The sequence below is a fragment of the Zootoca vivipara genome, chromosome 7, assembly GCF_965207765.1.
Source record: "Zootoca vivipara chromosome 7, rZooViv2.hap1.1, whole genome shotgun sequence".
NCBI classification, from domain to species: domain Eukaryota; kingdom Metazoa; phylum Chordata; class Lepidosauria; order Squamata; family Lacertidae; genus Zootoca; species Zootoca vivipara.
This window is the reverse complement of record NC_142590.1, coordinates 59,495,406-59,516,237: the sequence shown is the minus strand read 5'-3', so window position 1 is coordinate 59,516,237 and position 20,832 is coordinate 59,495,406. Positions and strand designations below refer to the sequence as shown.

Below are 20,832 nucleotides of genomic sequence, written 5' to 3'. Positions count from 1 at the left end.
TACCAACAACAACGCTATCTGAAGAAGACAGAATTGCTAAAGTTATCTGTGCTTTGCTAGCCTGCTGTTTGGATTACTGCAACACATTATATGTGTGGCTGCCTTTGAAAGTGGTCTATGTCCATATTATGCCAGTGAATGTCATCTGCACTGGCTTCCAGATCCTTTCTAGGCCTGATTCAAAATGTTGGTGTTAACCTTTGAAGTCCTAAATGACTTGGAACTATCTTACCTGAAGGATAGCCTCCTCGCATATATTCCTTCTGAGACTTTAACATCCTCTTCAGAGGCCCTTGCCATGCGGCCTCATCCAGTTAGGTGAGGCAGTTGGCTACAAAAGAGGACCTTTCCAGTAGTTTATATTTTGGTATGAGCTTTCGTGTGCATGCACACTTCTTCAGATGTATCTGAAGAAGTGTGCATGCACACGAAAGCTCATACCAAAATATAAACTTAGTTGGTCTTTAAGGTGCTACTGAAGGAATTTTTTTATTTTGCTTCGACTCAGACCAACACGGCTACCTACCTGTTACTTTCCAGTAGTGGCACCCTAGTTCATGAATTCCCTCCCCAGAGAATACCTTTCCCACCATTTCTAATCTTAATAACTTTTTGTGCTTTTCGAATACCCTACTGTAATCTTTTAGTTATTATTTTGGTTCTAAACTGTTGTTTTTATTCTGTTTTAGACTTCCTTTTTGTACAGTATTTCATTTGCCTTTTTGTTTTAGATGGTTACTGTAAATTATCTGAAAAACCTTGGTTATTGGGTGGTATGATATTTTATAAACACATACCTAAATAAAAATACTCATTGTATATGTTCAAACTTTTTACTGGCCTAGTCTGCGAACAAAAAAGATATATTGTGATATTCTAATTTAGTCTCTCATGGACAAATTCAGAATGTCTTAGAACAGGCTGTCAAAGGTCTGGCAATAATTGCTTAAGTACACTTGAAACCAGAAGGCTCAAATTCATTTTTGCTTGCAATCTAAACTTTGCATCCATCTTCAAACAGCAACAAGAACTTGGGAAGTTCCAATCAGAGTCTCGCTCTTTACACAATACAGTACAAGCCAACAACCTTCCAGACTGGCAATTTTTACTTTACACAGCTAGACTGGAATCAGGGACACATGAAATGTAATGGGAATAGATGTACGGAATTGTTTAAACCAACCAACCCTCTCCCCCTGTCCCCCCACCACATAGACATACACACACCCCAGGCATGCCCAAGAGTTACAGGCAATACCCTTCAGCAAAGTACGGTAGTTGCTGCTTCAAAGCAAAAGGCATACTTTAGTCCTTAAGTCAAAATACAGTGTTCTGCATAAACAGACCAGATGGGCTGCATGCTTAATGATGGTGGAAAGGCAGATAGTTTACTGCAGCTTTCATATATGCGCTGCAAAAAATGTATGAACAAATGGCGTGCTGTGACAGGTCTACCAGACACTTTGAGAGGGAAAAACCATTCGCCTTCATGTGGATTTTGATGCCACGGTTAATACAGTCTCTGGGGAGGTGTCCAGAGTTTGTGTCCACAGTGATTCATGCGCTGGTAACTTCACGTTTAGACAACTATAATATGCTCTGTGTGGAGCTTCCCTTAAGGCTGGCTCAGAGGCTGCAGCTGGTGCAGAATGCTACAGTTCAGGTGCTGAGTTCTGCTCCTTACCAGTCAAAAATCATGGCAGTGCTGCAGATCCGAACTGGCTGCCTATTAGTGACTGAGCCAGTTTTTAAGCTTTGTTACCTGAATATAAAGCCCTAATCAACTCTGGGCAAGGTTACCTGAAATACCAACTTCATCTCTGCAGCCTTGTAATGGCATTAAGAAGGCTGACAATTAGCCTTGCCATGGCCTGATGATTATCAGCTCATAGTAACTCAGAGGTGAGCTTTTTCCATTGTTGCACCAATGTTGTGGAATGCCCTTCCAGTTGAAATGCAAGAGGCAACATACTGGCATTCCACTTACTTTTGAAGATGGACCTATTTACACAGGCACACCCATGAATTCTTGCTCTGTATCTGCCTCTTGAAATTGCTGGATTGTTTTAATGGGTGGGTAATATTGTGCATTTTAACTGTGGATCTTAACGGTTCTGCTCAGTCTGGTTTTTATATTCTTTAAACTGTTTAGATATTTACTCTAATGAAGCTTTGCATTGGTAGATGATACTATAAGCCATGCAAGAAGAAGCTCCTTCCCTCCCTCCCTCATTCCCTAACACACACTCCCTGGGAGACAGAATCAAAGGTACTCAGTATTCTTTTTTGCATCAGTCCGTAGCTTTTTATTATCAGCAAGACCTTCACAGTAGCAAACTAGGAACCAGGAGGCATGAGTTCATGTCTTGTACCGAACAAAAAAATGGTTTACATGCTACCCAAGGAGTATTTGAAAACAAAAGTCTGCAATGTTTTCTGGCCATTGCAACATGGCACTTTCCCACACACTCTAAAATTGCGAGTCCTAAATTACTTGCTTAAATTACAAGTGGCTCTCTTTGCAGCTTGACAGGTTGGTCCCCTGTCTTTGCTCAGCAAGCTCCTGCAATCCTCACCCACACATGGCTTTTGGAGGACTGCAAGGAGGAATCAGATGTCATTTAAAGTTTGCACAGAATGAGGCTGGGCCTACACCTCCAGCACCATTAGGTAATAAAATGGCATGGACTGTATGTACTTCAGATGGAAGATACCAGTTTTGAATGTTCCCTGCTCTTCCAAACACCCCCCTCTCCCAGCTAGATATTTGGGGGGAGGGGGGGGTTAAAGGGCAAAAGAAACTCAAACAAGCACAAGTCTCTGAAACTAGCCACGTGCAGAGAAAAGGTTCTCTCCCAGCCCTCTGTCTGCAGTGCTGATGTTTTATTTGCTGTTGGTTTTTAGCAGCACAAAGAAGCATGTGAGAATGCGACCCCACATCTGTGGTCTGAAGTGGTGAAGCTCATCTGCATCTGCAGCATCTGTAATTGAGGGTTGGAAGTACAGCAAGGTAAGAACAGGCTCTGTGCTCCCATGTCCCACTAACCTAGTAGCTGAAATATTTTCTTCCACTTCTGAGAAACTAGCATGGCATTCCACTGCACAGAAGCTTCCAAAACATACCTCAAAGGCCCATCACCATGAGTTTATGTAACTTTTGCCAAACTTGCTGAAAGAGCTGGGTCGAAGATGCCTGGGATAAATGGACAGAGTGACTTTGGCAGCCTACCCTTAAACCTGTTAGGGGAATTAATCTGGCACCTCATCTTCAAACGAAAAAGAGAAGAGTGTGCATTATAATAAGGCCTCTTACAGCACAGAATAGTAAAACGCAAGTTCTTCTAAAGGATGCAGACACAAGAATGCTTTACTCAGCTCCATGGCAATCCAAAATATGAGCCTTAATGACTGCTTGCTGAATGGGAAGTTTAGCAATTCAACACTACATTTGCCACTTGATGGTGGCAGCATCCATTTATGACTTCCATTATCTGAAACAGATAAAACATAATGAAAAGTATTTATATTATTATCACCACCCACCACCTGGTAGCTGCAATACAATACTGCCCAATAAAGGTGCTTCACACATTCTCTTGAGAGTCAGAGCAACAAGACTTAAGAGTATTGCCTTGTAGTGAAGTATATGCATGTGTGAATCAGATCTTAGATACACTGGAAGAGAGGTGAACAGAATATTTCAACTCCCACTGGAACACGCATCATGCTAAAATTACTGGATAAACTTGAAAAGGAAATAGGAAAAAATATTACTGTCTATCACAACACAAGGCTTCCTGTTACTGATTTTTGAGTGGAAACAGATAACTATTCATCCCATGGTGACTGCTATAAAGCATACCCTGGCAACAGAAAGCCAATTTCCCCCTCTTACAAGTTAATAGCTCATCATTTGGGAATCCCCATTTTTTAAACCTGACAATTCATGACATTTCTTATTTGTACCTCCAAGAGATCAAAATGTTGGAGGAAGGAAAATTAAGAGCCACCCAGTTCCACTCCTTCTGCAAGCCAGTTTAATAATTATAGGCTAGCTACCTCTTCCTCATCACATTCCAATTTTGTTCCATATTACATTTTACATAAATTGTAAGTGGTGACACTACCCAAGCCAGATAATTCTGTCCATCTGACATAGATCAGAACAACAGTGGCTTATGGCGAATGCTATTGTAGCGATCTCTAATGACTCAATATCACACATTCCAGTCTCTTGTGCGTTTTAAATCTGCTGATGTCTTAAGAGCCATAGTTTAACAAAAGCTCTTCATCATATACTTCTGTTAATTCTTCTCCTGAAATTTTGTCATGTGTCAAGTCAGCTGTCTTCCTCTTTTGAGCTATATTTCTCCCTTCGTTTTCATTTTTTTAAAGTACATTTTTCTGAGCTACAGGGTTAGCAAAAACAATTCAAAACAAGGAAACACCACCAAACAGCTGTTTTTATGAGACGTGGAAAATCTTTCCACTTTGCAAGAGTTGCATGGGAACAAAGATGTTCTTTTTCCAAAGACCTGTCTGACAGAAAGGTAACAAAAGATTTAGAAAGTATTATATCAAAGTTAAAATGATTCTTGCCCTTATCGTACCATTTTATATCTTACAGTACTGTCTTTGTAGTTTACTATCTACACGCAAATGAAAGAAGTGTGCATGCACACGAAAGCTTATACCCAGAACAAACGTAGTTGGTCTCTAAGGTGCTACTGGACAATTATTATTTTTCTCAACTACGTCAGATCAACACCTGAATCTAGTATCTACACAAATATCATACTAATGAATTAGTACAGATTAGTTGAATTTGTTTCTATGTCTGAGTAGATATAACAGCATAATCCATCGAAAAAACACAAAAGGCTTGAACAACAAATTAGTAAATTACCATATATGTTATTCAGGGGGCTATGGGCACCCACCCTCTCTTCGTACCCCCTAGACTAGACCACTGCCCTCATACACAAGAAATAGAGGAAGTGCATGCATATTTCACTTTTCCAAGAGTTCCAAGTAAAAGTCAGGCACGGTAGAGTTAATCTGAGCCTTGGAAAGCACAGAAAGCTGACAAAGGAAGTGGGAAAGTGTGTGTCTTTCTTAACTTTATCTTTCTGCACTATGTACTTTCCAAAGGAGAAAGGGGTCACCAGTCCTCAAGACCATGGTGGGAGTAAGGGGGAATCTCAGAGGCTTCATCAGTGCCAGGGGAAGACCTCATAATTTAACATGTGAACACTTCAGAGAACCCATTTTCCATCGATGGTTAAAATATACCATGAGAAGGGACAGGCCTTCAATACAGATCTATTAGTTATTTTCCCCTCCAATTCCCACATAGAAAAATAAGCTAAACATACCTGCTTCAGTCATTCTACGCATTCAGCGTCTCGCCCCTTCCGCCACAAAAAACCCAACATGACATTTTGTTAGTATGGCACTCTGGTAACAAGACCACTTTAGTTAAACGGGAAGATGCCTGCAATATTGACAGAGTGAGATCATAATTCTCATAGCCTGAACAAGACACTTAGGTAAATATTTCACCCTGTCACATGTCTCAAGAAAGTTACTTGAAAAACAACAAATTATCCAACATAACTAAATTACGATAACATAAAATGCTTGGAGCAAAGCAAATATGTCTGAAGAAGGTGAATTTAAATCCTGCTTAGACCAATGCCAAAGGAACGATGCACATTCAGGAACCATATCTATGAACACAGTATCTTCACAAAACTACAGTATCAGGGTAATTGAATTTAGACCTCAATTTATCTCGTCTTCAAGTCAATCGAAGATTGAGCGAGGCAAAAGCCAGTCTCCGACACCTCTGTTCTTTAACACATTATCAAAGCCGCACCAACAAAATAAATTATTATTGTTTCAAGCAGGAGCAAGCAGTGTTAAGTGCAGAGAAGAAAAAAGCTAGCGTCAAGGCATTGTAGTGGTACACCTCTGCTCCTGGGTGCCACTTTAAAACGAAGATCCTCAAAGCAATTTACAAAACGCTGCTTTGAATTGCACTTGTGAGAAAAGTGCATTAAAATTACATGGCAGTTAATAAGGTGCCACTGAAGGGCTGCTTTATTATGCTGAATAGTTTCCACATTTGGCTAACTAAAATAATTTTAGTGAAGGTTTAATTTAACACATAGGAGGTGACAAACTAAATGAACCTAGCTAATAAGGCAGCAAACAAAACAAATGCTGCTAAAGCACCCTGAACTGCACTGTACCCAACGTAAGTCCACTTTCTTTAGTTATCAGGTTAATACATAATGCAAATTTTCCCACCAAGAAATTGCACACAAGAAACTGGAGCCAAATCACCGGATTTCAGATTAGAATTGAAATTAACATCTAAGTGGGAGTAACTTCACTGAAGCCACAAGACTTGAAAGCAGAATTACCACTAAAGAACCACTTGTTAAAAGGCAATTGGGGGGGGCAGAAAGAATAATGGTTATTATTAAATATGAAAGGGTTGCATTCACCAACATTTTATTCAGAACAGCCCCACTGAAATTATTCAGGTCTACTATGAGTCTCACGCACACTGGATACAACCCATAGTATTCTGACTTCTCACCTGCAAAAATCTCAAACCCCTGGTATCTTTTTAAATGGGCATTCTCATAACCAAACCAGAATTTTCTATAAACAGAGTGCAATTCTGCCAGTTATGAACATACAGCTGAAGCGATCTGCTAACTCATAACTCATGCACAATGCACAATCTGCTAGGACAACAAGCTCATATTGCACACAGATTATGGATTCTGAAACCATCAACCCAGTGCACCAACGGAGGTGCACCTATCAGGAGCCAAGTGAAGCTGCAAGAAAACCAGGCCCAATCCATTTCGAATTGTTAAGACTGAAAACTACCATCTTAGAAAAGTCTTGCAAATATAGGCTTACAAAAGTTACTGGCTCACAAAACATTTTACGAGTTGGCTTGTTAGTCATTTGTGGTAGCACATCAGTGGCCTAAGGAGCCAACTCTCCTGTCATTTACAGGGAAAGGATGCTTAAAGCCAGACTTAGAAAAAAACAACACACCACATACAGTGAATGAGGTGAAAGCAGCTTAGAATACATACATGCTTGTCAGCTTTATTTTAACTGCTTAGCATTTATTGATTAATTTATATCCTGCTCTGCCACTGCAAGTAGTCAGGGAAGCATACAACCCAGGCAGAAAAGGGAAGCATGAGGTTCCTGTTGTACATAACTAGCACCACAAGCCCCATCTAATAAGGTTCCTACTGATAACTGAGCATTCAACAGACGCTGCCTGTTCCCTTATTACATTTTGCTATGTCATCAAAAGGCTAAAAAGTTACTTTCATTTCTTGAATAAAGTTCTCAAGAAGCAAAAAGTACAGTGGGTACAATTCTACATGATAAGCAAACATTTCACTTAGCCAGGGAAGGTTCACAATGCACTGTGGCATCACAAAGTGCTCCTGCTCAGTGTACAATCCCATTTCCGCCCCGGCATGGTTTTTCATCCCCCTTCAAAAACAGTCAAGTCAGAGTTATGTGTCCACCCAATCTGCCAACCCATTGCTGTGGGGGGCGGGTTCCACTCTCATCTCTGAACTTCGAAATAGAGGCAATTATTTGAGGGAGATATTTCACACACCTAGAGATTCTAGACATTTGGAATGCCCCCTATCGCTTTCTAGCCAAGAAGAATTGTATGGTCACATATGCAAGTTCTTCAACCATTCAGATTGTATTTTTAATCAGTATTCCTGCAGCCCAGGGGGCTGGAGTAGATCATGGGCCGGCAACCTAAGGCCCATGGGCCACAAGCGGCCCACAGGGGTCATTTAACCAGCCCATGATCCACCCCCCCAACCAAGCCGCCCACGCAGTGAGTCCCTGTGCACTGCACTAAACCGGCGCAGTGCAGCGACTCACTTCCACGGCACCGGAAATTGCAGGCATACACGCGATCCGGCCCACAGAGGGATCTCCTCTGGAGTAAACCTTGCCAACCCCTGGACTAGATAGTCCATTGGGCTACCAATTCTGTGATTCTATGGTTTTCCCCTCTTTTAAAACTTTTTACTGTATCATCATCATCATTATTATTATTGCATCTATATCCTGCCCCTGCACAGTGGACCATGCAAACGAAAAGAGAAATGTTCAAAATTAAGCTTCACAGGTAGAGGGGATTATAACAAGCCATGCTTAGATTTGAAATGTTGTTTCCCATCTACACTTAACTCAATGCTTGGAGAAAATAAGTTACCGTACTAGCTATGCTCCTTGAAAACAACACATTTCATTTGACCTTTGAGGATTCTCTGTTGCAGTCTGCTTAGACATTTATTAGGAAAAGCAAGATCAAATCAATTCAGAACATATTCAACTGGGGTCTGAGAGCTTAGATTAAAACCCTTTAATCTCATAGCAGAGAATACTCTATGAAGTAGAATCAAGACAACATGATTTATACCATAACCAGGTTTTATCCTTGGAGCCTTATATTGTAAGAACAAATAATACTTTCTGAACTAGTAAAAATGACAGCTTCAACATAGCAGTCATAGAACAGCACATTTTGCAGCTGGTTGCAATGTTCACAAGAGTGCACAATGTTTCATAGAACGCATAAGCATCCAGAACCAAGCCCAGAAATAAAAAAATTCTTAAAGGACATCCGGGGGGGAGGGGCAGAGAGAGAGAGAGAGGACAGAATAATGTTTTCCTATATAATACTTTATTTTAAAAACATTAATCATGCTGCAATTTTCAAGGTCACTTATGGAGAGAGAAGTACATTGGGGGCAAAAACAGAGGGGGGGATAGGACTACAAAAGATTGAAATGATCAGTGCAGGGCAGGCTTTGCCCCACTCATCTGTCATGGCCACAAAGGTCCCCCACCCCTGGTCTGAGTTGGGGGGGACGTGGAGTGTTTGGCAATATCTGGGGGTTCGGGGGAGTCTGGTGAGTTACGGGTGATAGATGTGGCTGGCAAGCAGGGGGATAGCTCCCAGCAACTATTTAAAAGTACCTGCATTCATAGGGTTCCAATATGTAATACAGAAATCAGGATTAAATTAATTCCATTCTCTCCAGCTAATTGAACTTAATACAGTGGTACCTCGGGTTAAGAACTTAATTCATTCCGGAGGTCTGTTCGTACCTGAAACTGTTCTTAACCTGAGGTACCACTTTAGGTAATGGGGCCTCCCGCTGCCGCTGCACGATTTCTGTTCCCATCCTGAAGCAAAGTTCTTAACTCGGGGTACTATTTCTGAGTTAGCGGAGTCTGTAACCTGAAGCGTCTGTAACCCGAAGCATCTGTAATCCGAGGTACCACAGTATAAATGGGAACAAACTCTTGTCTTGTTGCTTACACAGAAGTTTATGGGTTCTCTAGAAAAGCACAGAAAACTAAAAAATAGGAGTTTCCAGATGAGCCCTTTATCCAGCATTAATGATGTGAAGACTATCCACGGAAGTCTTCCCCACCTTGGTGCCCTCCAGATGATCTCGGGGCTCCCATATGCCCCAGCCAGCCTGATCAATGAGCAAGGATGATGGGAGCTGTAGTTCAACAACATCTTGAAGTCACCAAGTTGGGGGAAACTGCTCCAAGGTTCCAACTGACAACGGAGGCTATCATAGGGCATGACAACTGGTCCTGATGTAATGCAAAGGTGGTCACCTATAGGAATGTACATGCTTACAGAGCATTTCATGGGTTCCCCCCCCCTTTTTCTTAAATTACCAAAATATGTAACATTAAAGTTGAAGCCAAACAACAAGCCATCTTTAGAGCAACTTGCCTATGTGCCAAATGTTTTGGGATGGAAAGTGAACACATCACGAATGCGGCAACTTGACAGTCTTCATTTCAACTCAAATGCATATACTATGCCAGCAGACCTAACAGCTGAATAATAAGGTTTCCTTCAGCCATAAATAAAGATACTTGGTAGTTTCCTGTGTCTGACAAACACAATAATCTTCCCCTCCCAGCTGGATTTCAGAGTTTATTAACGTGCTGCCACTGTACCAGGCACATGAAGGAAACAGAGACACATGCCAGCAGAGGCACAATGTCCTTTGATGACATCCTGACTAGGCTACAAAAAGGATCACAACCTCACCCACACTTTAGGTTCTACCTAAAACTAAAACTAAAAAAACATCAGGCAGGTTTTAAGTTAAGGGGCTGAGAAAGAGATCAAAGTAGTGTCAAACATGGAAGGATGTATTGACTGAAATGGAGAGAGTCACATGCATTTGTTTCTCTGGTGCAATCATTGAACGTGCTATCTTGCTTCTTCCTCTTTGCCCAAAGCCCTTTATTTCCCTTAATCTTTGCCTATTCTTCCATTGGCTTCTTGGCTATGTCTCGATCCTGATTGATTTCGCTCTCCTCACGCCACCCCATGGTTGGCCTCCAAAGCTATGCTAAGCCAGGGCTTACAAGGAGGCATGTGATGCAAGCCCTAGTAGTTCCATTCTCAAAATCCAGAGTGCAAACACTCCCAACTTACTGCGCGCGCACTGTGATTCCAGTGCTGGATTTTTAATCTGTGTCCGCACAAAGGGATCTCTACTGCATATGTATCCTGCACTTTGTTATAAGACATTAGTTTGGTGTGCTGTTTCTCAAACCAGCTTCACACAAACTGGCATCCTTAAGTTGCTCCTAACTAGTTTCTAGTCAAGGTATGTGTGAACACCTCTGCATGGGGGTAAAGGAATCACAGAAACAAACTGAAGCCATGCTGATGTGAACAGTGTGTGAGGAGGGAGAGACCTGTTAAACAAACAAACACACAAACACACACAACCCCACTTCAGTGCACAATAAGACAGTAAAGGGAACACACCCTAAGACGGAACCAAGAATAATCACTTGCTGCTAAGTTTTCTGTCCTTACAGAGGGGAGAAAGAAGGGCTACTTTGAGGAAGTCAAGCATGCTTAAAATGATATATATATATATCATGTTTGTCTATCAGCCATTCTAGTCAGATGTCATGGACATTTTGGCCCTAATTTATTCATAACATAACTGATTGTGTAACCAATGTGCACTTTAGAACTTTATGCTCCATTGCACACTTTTTCACTAAATGGAACATAAGATAGATTGTATTTGCAATCCTACCCAATTACTGTAAAAAGCTGATTAAAGTGTGTTTTTCTCATGAGAATGTTATGCAAGAAGACTTTCCCCTCCCCTGCTGAAAGGCGCCACCATACAGGAAAGGAACTCACCTCAGTTATTAATGCTAGGATTAGACTGCATTGCCACATTTCTGATACTTCAGCAGTAAACACAAATAGCGCTCAGTTGCTAAGGTATAGCCAGAAAAAAAGGAATATTCCTGTATGCAATTTCGTATTATGTTCCATTTCCAAACAAGGAAGCTGGTCAGATTCAGTCCTGGTTTATTTTGCAATCCATGGGGATTTCTAAAATCCAGGAGCTTTGGCTGCGTATGTACATCTGGTAATTTTAGAAGGAGTCAACTACTGGAAACTACAAGGCTCACCAGAACTGTGCTTTATTTCCTTCCTATCACTTATTTAATAGAAAGCAAACATTTTACTTGACTTACTCCCAACAAATGCCCTAACCGGTACCCTATGAACCCCCAAGAGCCTGCAATTCAAATGTTACATGAGTATGTGAATGAACAGATTGAAAACCATTATACATTTCCCCAAATTCCCAATGGTTACTTATTCTATGAGGATTTAGGTATTTGGCCTTTCAGAGGAATCCTAAGACCTCTGAATTCAGAGCAAAGTCAATAGTCACAAGAGATAACCTGGTATTGAAAGAAGATTAAAGAGCAACTTCACTCTCTTCTTCCTGACTGAATCAAGTTGGCTATCACAATCACACTCTAAAAAGATAACCAGTTCTAATCCTTAGGAAGGGCAGATACAATGGCTGCAGATTCACTGGCGTTGGGCTACAGTGCTGTTTCCTGAAGCAGTGTACACACGGTGGGTGGCAAGACCTGTATATGTAAATGGCAGCAGACACATGTTGGGGAGCCCTAGGGCCAATCAGCTTCCCCAGGAACACATGCATACATATATAAAGACACAGGTTATACTGTATATTTATATATATTCACACTTTTAAATAACTGTGTCAAACACCAGGGTACACACAACAATCACATGGAGCCACCCAGAGTGCAGCTGAGTAGCAAATTCACAAGAGCAAAAAAATCAAAGAATACTGTGATATTATATATCCATGGTCTTCTAAGGAGGGTTGCTAATGGTTATTTGTTTTATGAGAGTGTATGCCATGACAAAACAGTGCAGTTACATATGCAAGCCCCCTATTTCAGAGCAACACAGCTCTACGACATTCTAAAGAATTTACACCAGAATTCTAAAATATTCCTCGTTTTTTTACATTCTGATCTGGAATTCTGCTACATGCTTAAGCATCTTTCTCACTAAAATGAAAGGGACTAGTGTACCATGATCTCTTTAAGTTTTACATGCAACAAAATGTTATGTTATACAAGGTAGGTGCTCCACCATTTTGCTGCATATCTTCACAGTGTTTCCTTACATGATCACTCTCACACACTTGAAGCTCACACTTCACTGTGGGCATTCTGCTGCAAGTAAACATTTATAAGGCTGGTAAAGAAAGCCACAAGTTGAGGCCCAATTGCAGCTCAACCACAGCTTCTACAGTGCAAAACCAATCAAGTCGTTTTAGAAATAAGCAATTCTGTACCAGCACACATTTGTAAAGGCTCAGTTAAACAAAGATTTGGTTGTTGTTGTTTGTGCACTATAGCTGCCAAGCTCAATTCTACTTTATGCCAACAATGCCCTCCTGAGTGTGGGAGGGGGCATGAAATCTATAGCATTTGGCACATCGGAGCACACACTCGCTCTGTGTGTGGCTTCAACTGTGAACTGTTCTGATGGTCTTTATGCAACTGCTTCAAAGAAAAGTATTAGCACACAAAACTCACAATGCTCTGCACTAAAACTCAGCTCCAACAGTTACTGCTGAAACTGAGGTTGTAAAGGACACTTACAATGGAGTAAGTTCAACTGAGCCATGTGGAACTTACTTTTGAGTCAGTATGCACAGGAGCATGATTTTACTGTAATCTTGCGCACATTTACTTGGGAATAAGGGGGGGGGTTCCAAGAGCTTCAAGAAACATTAGCACTGCATGGTGTTTCTTGCAGCAGACCCAGGAAGTTGTATTAACATGGATACACACATAATGGGCAGAGCTGCCCTTCGTCCTAATGGCAACAGGGCTTAGTTCCATGATAGGCATGCTTAGATTTGACAAGTTAAAGGTCCAATCAAACTTACTCAAACTCTAGCCAAAACTTACAAGTATTTTGCCCCTACTTTGAGCCCTGCATTTAATTGCCCTTCAAATACTACAAGGACCTAATATTGTTTCCTTGATGGTATCGATCAAGGTTAAAGAGACTGGGGAAGAGGTGAGGAGAGCCAAACCTTTATAAAATACAATATAGATATTAAAAGAGAAGAACTCATAATCTATCCTGAATGTTTAAGTCTTGTGGCCTTTTGAAACAATAGCAGTTTCTCTGAAGTGTTGTTTTGATGAAAATACTGTGCATGAAAATATACAGTATTTATTTATAGAAACAGAAGAACACAGGACTTCCTGTTTTTAGCTCAGCTCCACCTTAAAAGCTATACTTTTTCTCCTGCCGATTTATTCTGAAATTAAATGCACTTCTTTGCAATTGCCAAATAAAAACAGTTGCATTTTATTCATTCGTTGTTGTGGAGAGAGAGAGAGAGAGAGAGAGAGAGAGAGAGAGAGAGAGAGAGAGGAACACTCAACTTTTCCACTGTAATAGGATGCAAAGAATGGCCTTGTCAAAATCACTATACATGTAACAGGATCATAACAATGTCAGAAAAATCATAATAGGATAGTCTCCAAAATCCGTTCCTGCAAAGATTAAAAACTTATTTAACAAAGATTTAAAACAATCCACTCAGCACATTTCTTGCACAAATACCATTAAAATAAGTATAACTGCACAAGAAATATGTGCTTTCATACTACCATCATTCATTTTGATGGCATCTGCACTGGAGAGGCTCTCAGAGGCGTACAACTTAGATGTTTCATGTCCTTAAAAAATAGGTTGTAACAGCTGAGATCAAACACATTCTGGAGAATTATATTTAAAATGCTCCTATGCTTGCATAGAGGAGTTACAATCTATATGATAATCTATAAGAAGTACCAATCAGGCCAGTCCATCCATCCCCCCCCCCCCGCATTCTGAGAAATAGAAGACTGGCACCAAAAGGAGACAACATGACCACTCTTACTTCCTCACGCCCCACCCGTGACATTTTGCAAATAGTAACAATATCTCCCAAAAGGAAACACAATATACTCTTTCAAAATAGGAAGTACTACAGACAGGCAACTGCATTAATGACAGGAGTGACTCATCCCCCCCACCCCACCCCCAAAAGAAACCTTGCTCACTGGTGTTGTGGGGGGGGGACAGCACAAGACCAGTTTCTTGCAACACTGCCAAGTTTGATATTTCAGTAGTACTGCCAACTACAGAAGCCACTGGCAACTCAAAAACTTTAATACACGTGTCAGAGCAGCCTGCAAAGTTGCCCCAAGCTCCCCACTAATCTTTCCCTTTCAATTGTCAGTGCTATGAAGGGAGAAAAAGAGGGAAAACACACACACTTAATTTAGTCAGCTTTCGGAAACAACAAAATACACACTGTCCTCACAATGGTTCTACTCCACACCTGGATACTAAGGTGAGATGCCGTTCCAGGGACTGCATCTACAATACTGACTGTGGTGCCATGACTAAACTGGGCAAATAACGTCACTTTAGGAAGCACTGTGGAAAGAATCACTGTAATTCAGCAGCCCAAGTTCTTGGAAAACTGAAATTCATATTCCAAATGATTTCTAATGACCCCACTTACTACTCTCACTATGCAGGAGGAGGTCAGGAATGCTCTGGTGATACCTTTTGGATGGTGCCAGTGGCAACAACACGAGGCATCGCAAGTCCCTCCCTGTGCCATTTTGAATCACCCATCCATCAAAAAGACTTTCCTGCCAATGCACTTTTTAATTTCCGAGGCTATGCTTTGTACCTTGCAGTGTTCCCAGCACAAAGTTGAAACCAAGTTTTATTTTAAAAATTAAAAGGGGTGTGTGTGGGAGGGAGGGAGGGAGGGAGGGAGGGAGGGAGGGAACACCTACTGCTAGAGAAAAAGAGGCATGGCACTTTTTTAAAAAAAAAAGAAGAACACTAATTTGGAAGCAGCCAAAAGCATGCCATAAAGTCAAGGGATGTATTTTGACCCAAACTGGAACCCTCAGAAAAAAACACAATTACACAGCAGAAGACAAGACCTACCTCCTCAGGAGCTCAGCAGCAGAGTGACAGCAACAGGATGAACCCTGCAAGCAGTACAGAGAAGCCAAGCTGCCGGGGATCTTCCCGCCAACCACAACAACCCAAAACAGAGAAGTACAGGGTCTCTGGCACCGTTTCTTTTCCTGATATCCTGTTGCATGGGAAACTGTGGGGAAATCCTGTATTTTACTTCCCTATTACTGGCGCAAGCAAGAAACTTAAGTCCAAGTGGAGTGTGGTGGGGAGGAGGTGCAACACTGGCCACAAGTTAACAATGTGCCATTCTAGGCGTTGCCTGCCAATGATTTGCCTTTCCCCAACGCAGATGGGTCACGACCCCAAAGTGCACCAAAGCAACCTTGTGGGAGGGTCGCCAAGATGTTAGGTTTTGGAGACACAAGTTAAGAAGCATGTTCTGCTTTATTAAACTGTGGGTGGAAGTGAAGAGCAGATCCTAGAGTTCAGATCCTATACTGGCTAAACTCCCTTATATCGCCTCTCCTCTCCCCCAGAAAATGTTGCTATACACCACAAGAGGTGTCCAGGCAAAGACATCAAAATAGTAACCAGAAGGCGTAAGGAACATTTGCCTGCCTGGCAGCCACTCCCAACAGAGATGCCTTAGAAGGAAGAAAGGATTCTAGTTTATGTACACCCTGCAAAGAAAAATCCCAACATTCAACTAGCCCTGGTAGAGGAAGGAAGGCCCCCCCTCCCATCACATAAATGCATCCACATTAACCATAATAGGAGCTCCTAGCACAACACACCCCTTTCTTGATGGAGCAGCCTGGGTTCTCCTGCTTCCAGGATGCAATTGGGACACCCTCCCCCGCCTAAATAGCAGCTATCCTTCATTATCTGACGGGAAGAGCAACCCAATCATACAAAGGGGGGGGGATTCCTCCAGAGGCAAGTCTTTAAAAACTGCGCAGGGGAGGGGGGGTGTCAAAGAAAAAACGTGTCTCTGTACTGTCAAAATCGCACAATACCCACCAACACCAACATGCAATCTGGGGTCCTGACTCCTGTCACCCTTTGGTTCACATCACCCATGGGTGGGTCAGGACCCCCCCACTCTGGAATCCACCCCCCCCCCTCGCCCCGCCAAGCACACACACGTACCCTGCCTGCATGCACTCCGGCCAGGCACTACTCTGGCCGGGCTCCAGCCTGGCTGTCAAGGCTCCTCTCCTTTTCCTGGCCGGGTGCAAGACCTCTCCACCCGCTTCCCAACCTTCCTGGGGGGGGGGGTGAAGCTTCGGCTGCTTTCCTTACCCCGTAGGGAGCACACCCTGACCCCTCCCTGCCGGGCCCTGAGCCAAGGGGAAGCAGCAGGGCCCCTCGGCCTGGCGGCGGGAGGGAGGGAGGGAGGCGAGCCGGCCCCGCACTGGGCCGGGAGGGAGGGAAGGAGCGGGAGACCGAGCGAGCCGCCGCCTCTGCGGCCGCAGCAGCAGCGCCCCAGCTGCCCCTTCCTGCGCACCTTACTCACCCCGTCGCCGCTGCCTGCCGGGGCGAGCCAAGCCGGCCGCCCGCTCGCTTCCGTCCTTCTTTGCTTGCTTCCTTCCTCCGGCTCTCCGCTCGCTGCCTGCCTGCCTGCCTTGCTGGGCTTGAGGCGCGGCAGCTCCAGTGCGCGGCGGCGGCGGCGGCAGCTCATCCGCTCCGCCCCCCTTCCCTCCCTTCGCTTCCCTCCTCGGGCTCGGGGAGGAGCAGCCGCGCCGGCGAGGAGGAGCGAAAGCGGCGGAGGGGCGGAGCAGCGCGCTCGGCCCGGGAAGGAGGGGTCGAAGCGCCCGCGCGAACGTTGCGCCACTTTCGTTTTGGAGGAGAGGCGACGGGCGCGAGTAATGTAGTCTCCCAAGTCTAGAGCAGATATAGATCAGTGCCGGATTTTCGAGCTAAACAAGCTATAGCTTAGGGCCCCACTCTCTTGGGGCGCCCAAAAAATTTAAAGGGGAAAAAAAACCCTGGCTGTACATTTCCAAAATATAAGATAAAAAACAAATAAAACCTGCATACAGCAACAGTGTTTTGTGTTGTGTAAGTAATGGGCCCCCAATCATTTTAAGTTAGAGCTTAATAATTTATTTCACTACTAATATACTTTTTAATTACAGGTAGGTAGCCATGTTGGTCTGGCGTAGTCGAAACAATTTTTTTAAAAAAAGATAGAAAATTAGCAGAGCAGGTTAGGAGGGTGGGAAAATATTCCTGTGTGCTTAAAGAGTTAAAAAAGAAGACAGCATTCAAGAAAGGGGTGATGTGGTCACTGTATAGATGTTGCTTCTGTACTATTTATTTATTTATTTATTTATTTATTTATTAGGATTTATAAAAGAGAAATGCAAAGTTTATCAAATATCTTTTTTGTCCAAAACTATAAAAAATATCAAAATACAATAAAAACATAGGGGGAAAGAGAGAAAAAGAAAAGCAGGAAAAATAGAGAGAGGAAAAAGATTAAGAAGAAGAAATTGGCAAGAGATTTAAAGAGAGAGAGAGACAGAGAGAGAGAGAGAAAGTATTCTGTACTATTTACACAATCATTTAGGGTCTGCCCATCCTGTAACAAGCCAAACATCCGCTGTCTATGTTACAAGGGGGCAGAAGTCACAACGCACAATACCAAGCCTTGGGTTCAGCCCGATGTGAAGCCAAAATAGGCCTCTCTCACACCATGTGCAGGACTGAGCATAGATCAGCTGCTTGTGAGCATCACAGCTGACTGGGAACCAGAGCTGAAAGGCTTGTGTGAAACTGAATGAGCCTACCTCTCCCCAAGCTGGAGTCAGCGATTCCTGACCTCTTTTCCCCACTGTGAGTTTGTGAGACAGTGCACATGCTATACTTTTTAAAGCACATCTGAAGCACATTCTTTCCCTCAAAGAATTCTGGGCACTGTAGTTTACCCCTTGCAGAGTTACATTTTCCAGCACCCCTTAGGAAACTACAATGCCCAGAAATTGAATTCTTTGAGGGAAAGAATTTGCTTTAAAGGTACAGTGTGTCTGCAAGCCTTGGTGTGATGTTTGTCACATGGTTTGTCCTTGCAGGATTTGTTTTTCTTTAACCAATAGCCTGCAGGGGTGAGGAGAACCAGATTGGGGCTGGCAGAATAGGGTGGGAACATTAACCCTTTCCCCAGCCTTAGAAGAAAGTATCCTATTGATGCCAATGGGATCTCTTCTCTAATTGCAAATAGACTCTATGCTGGGAGGTATGAGATTATTCTGATTGTGACCATTGACCCCCCCTTCCCCCCCACCATGATCTGGCTCACCCCACCCATGTGTGCCAGCAATTTGTTTAAAAAAGATTTACGTCTGCTTTGGTCCTCTAGAACAGGGCAGGCTTCAGTGAAATGTTGAGCTGTTTTAAACTGAGGGCTGTTTGATTATTATTTTTTGTCAGTTAAACATTTCTTCCATGACTTGCAATACAGGTATTATTAAGCATGTTCTTATTGCTAAGGATTCCAGCTACCAAAACTGTCGAAGTCAGTTCCACAATACATAACAGGCAGCCTTCCAAACTGCATCCTGAATTTGAACTGCAGGCTTACATAATAATTGCAACGGACAGCTAAATGTGGTCAGGCCAATTTGCATGGAGAAATATAACCTGTGATTATTAACCATGAGACTTGTGTTTCTTATTGGAAATGTTTGACATATGCATTATTCAGACAACTTTTTTGATGCAGACAGTATCTGTCAATGCACACTTATTTATTTTTAATAAATAAATAATTTTTGTTGACACAAGAAGTACTTTTAGTATACACACATTTGAAAGTTGTGTGAAATATATGTTTAGTATAAAGTTTCACATAAAAGGGCCTAATCATTACACAGCCAGAGATCATCTTGGCTGTGAGTCCTGGAAGACCTGCTCCCTGCTTTGCAGACCTTTTTCTACCTGGCTTGGGAGGGTGGGGCCCTGACTGACTCCAGCTACAAAAGCTGAGGCTGCTGAACAGAATCTTGGGCTGGGATCTCCTTTAGGGGTTTTTGCTGGGGCGGGCGCAGTTGTTGATGTAATTTTGTTGTATTTTTATTTTGGATCTTATGATTTATGTAGGAAACGTTCAGTTTGGTTGTGCACTTTTTGATGTTTTGTTAATTTTTTAATAACATTCTTTATATTCGTGGTTATGCAAGTTTTTATGTTGTAAGCTGCTAGAGCATGGTTTTAACTTTGGAAAGGCAGCATACAAATAAAATGATTGATTGATTGATTGATTGACTGATTGATCATCATCAAATTAGATGTTTTTTTTAAAAAAAAAAACCTCTGCTACCTATGCAGAGCAGTTTTCATGCATGTTTAATTGCAGCTAGATAGGGGTGAATTTCAACAGAAAACTGGTTCTATAGAGTGCTGAACCAAAAGAGGAGCATGTTCTAGACTGGGGGACCTTAATCAACTCCTCTCCAAAATGAAAACCAGGTTAAGCACAATTATCTAAGCATGTGACACAGGTCATTTATTGTTCAGTCCTTTATGACATTCAATGAAAGTTACTCCATGTGTGCTTAGAACGGTAGCCTTAGTGCTAACAATGTTTTAGCCCTCAATAAACAAAAGGAAGGCTATTGTATTTGTTTTTCACACATTTGTGCACAACTTCCAAAACTCTTCTGGTTAAAATCACTCTGAAATGAAATAAAAAAGTGAGTCCTGTGTTTTTGAAGAGAAATCAGGGTTGCCATTTTGCTGGCCTTGGTGAAGGACACGGTTTGCACACTTCTCGACCCACTGCATTCCACATATAGAAACTGACTGGGCTGACAAATGAATCCTGCTTCAGTAATGACACCAATATAGTGTCCATCTATACAAGGCATAGGCAACCTTGGCTCGCCAGATGTTTTGGAACTACAACTCCCATGATCTTTAGCTAACAGGGCCAGTGGTCAGGGATCTTGGGAGTTGTAGTTCCAAAACATCTGGAGAGCCAAGGTTGCCTATGCATGATCTATATCAGGCATCCCCAAACTTCGGCCCTCCAGATGTTTTGGACTACAATTCCCATCTTCCCCGACCACTGGTCCTGTTAGCTAGGGATCATGGGAGTTGTAGGCCAAAACATCTGGAGGGCCGCAGTTTGGGGATGCCTGATCTATACATTGAAACAAAGAGAAGGACATGAAAGGTAATAGGATGATGCACAATAGATGTACATCAGGCATAGCAAAATGTAGTGCTTTACATGAAATCAACAGTAGGACATAGGTCACCTAGATGCCAGCAACCTATAATACCTGTTGTTAAGCCCTTGGTGGAATTTATGCCGGCAGTAGGTAGGATTCCAAAGATGATATTCATCCTAACCAAGTATTACAACACTTCCTTAGAATTCCTCCAACTGTCTTGGTAAATCTGGA

At 42.5% G+C, this 20,832-nt stretch overlaps 1 protein-coding gene across 13 annotated transcripts in view; it reads right to left on the bottom strand.

Annotated features, from left to right (window-relative positions):
- Nucleotides 1–17,149, bottom strand: part of RAP1A (RAP1A, member of RAS oncogene family) — a 94,221-nt gene extending 77,072 nt beyond the window's left edge. For 3 of the 13 annotated variants that reach the window (XM_088674378.1, XM_035124223.3, XM_035124228.3), the window contains exon 1: nt 16,941–17,149. The gene's annotated coding sequence lies outside the window, so the exon portion shown is untranslated. Of the gene's footprint in view, nt 1–15,448; nt 15,615–16,573 lie in introns of all 13 variants that reach the window. The other 10 variants (XM_088674380.1, XM_088674373.1, XM_088674376.1 and 7 more) reach the window with 8 other exon arrangements.
- Nucleotides 17,150–20,832: the final 3,683 nt, after the last annotated feature.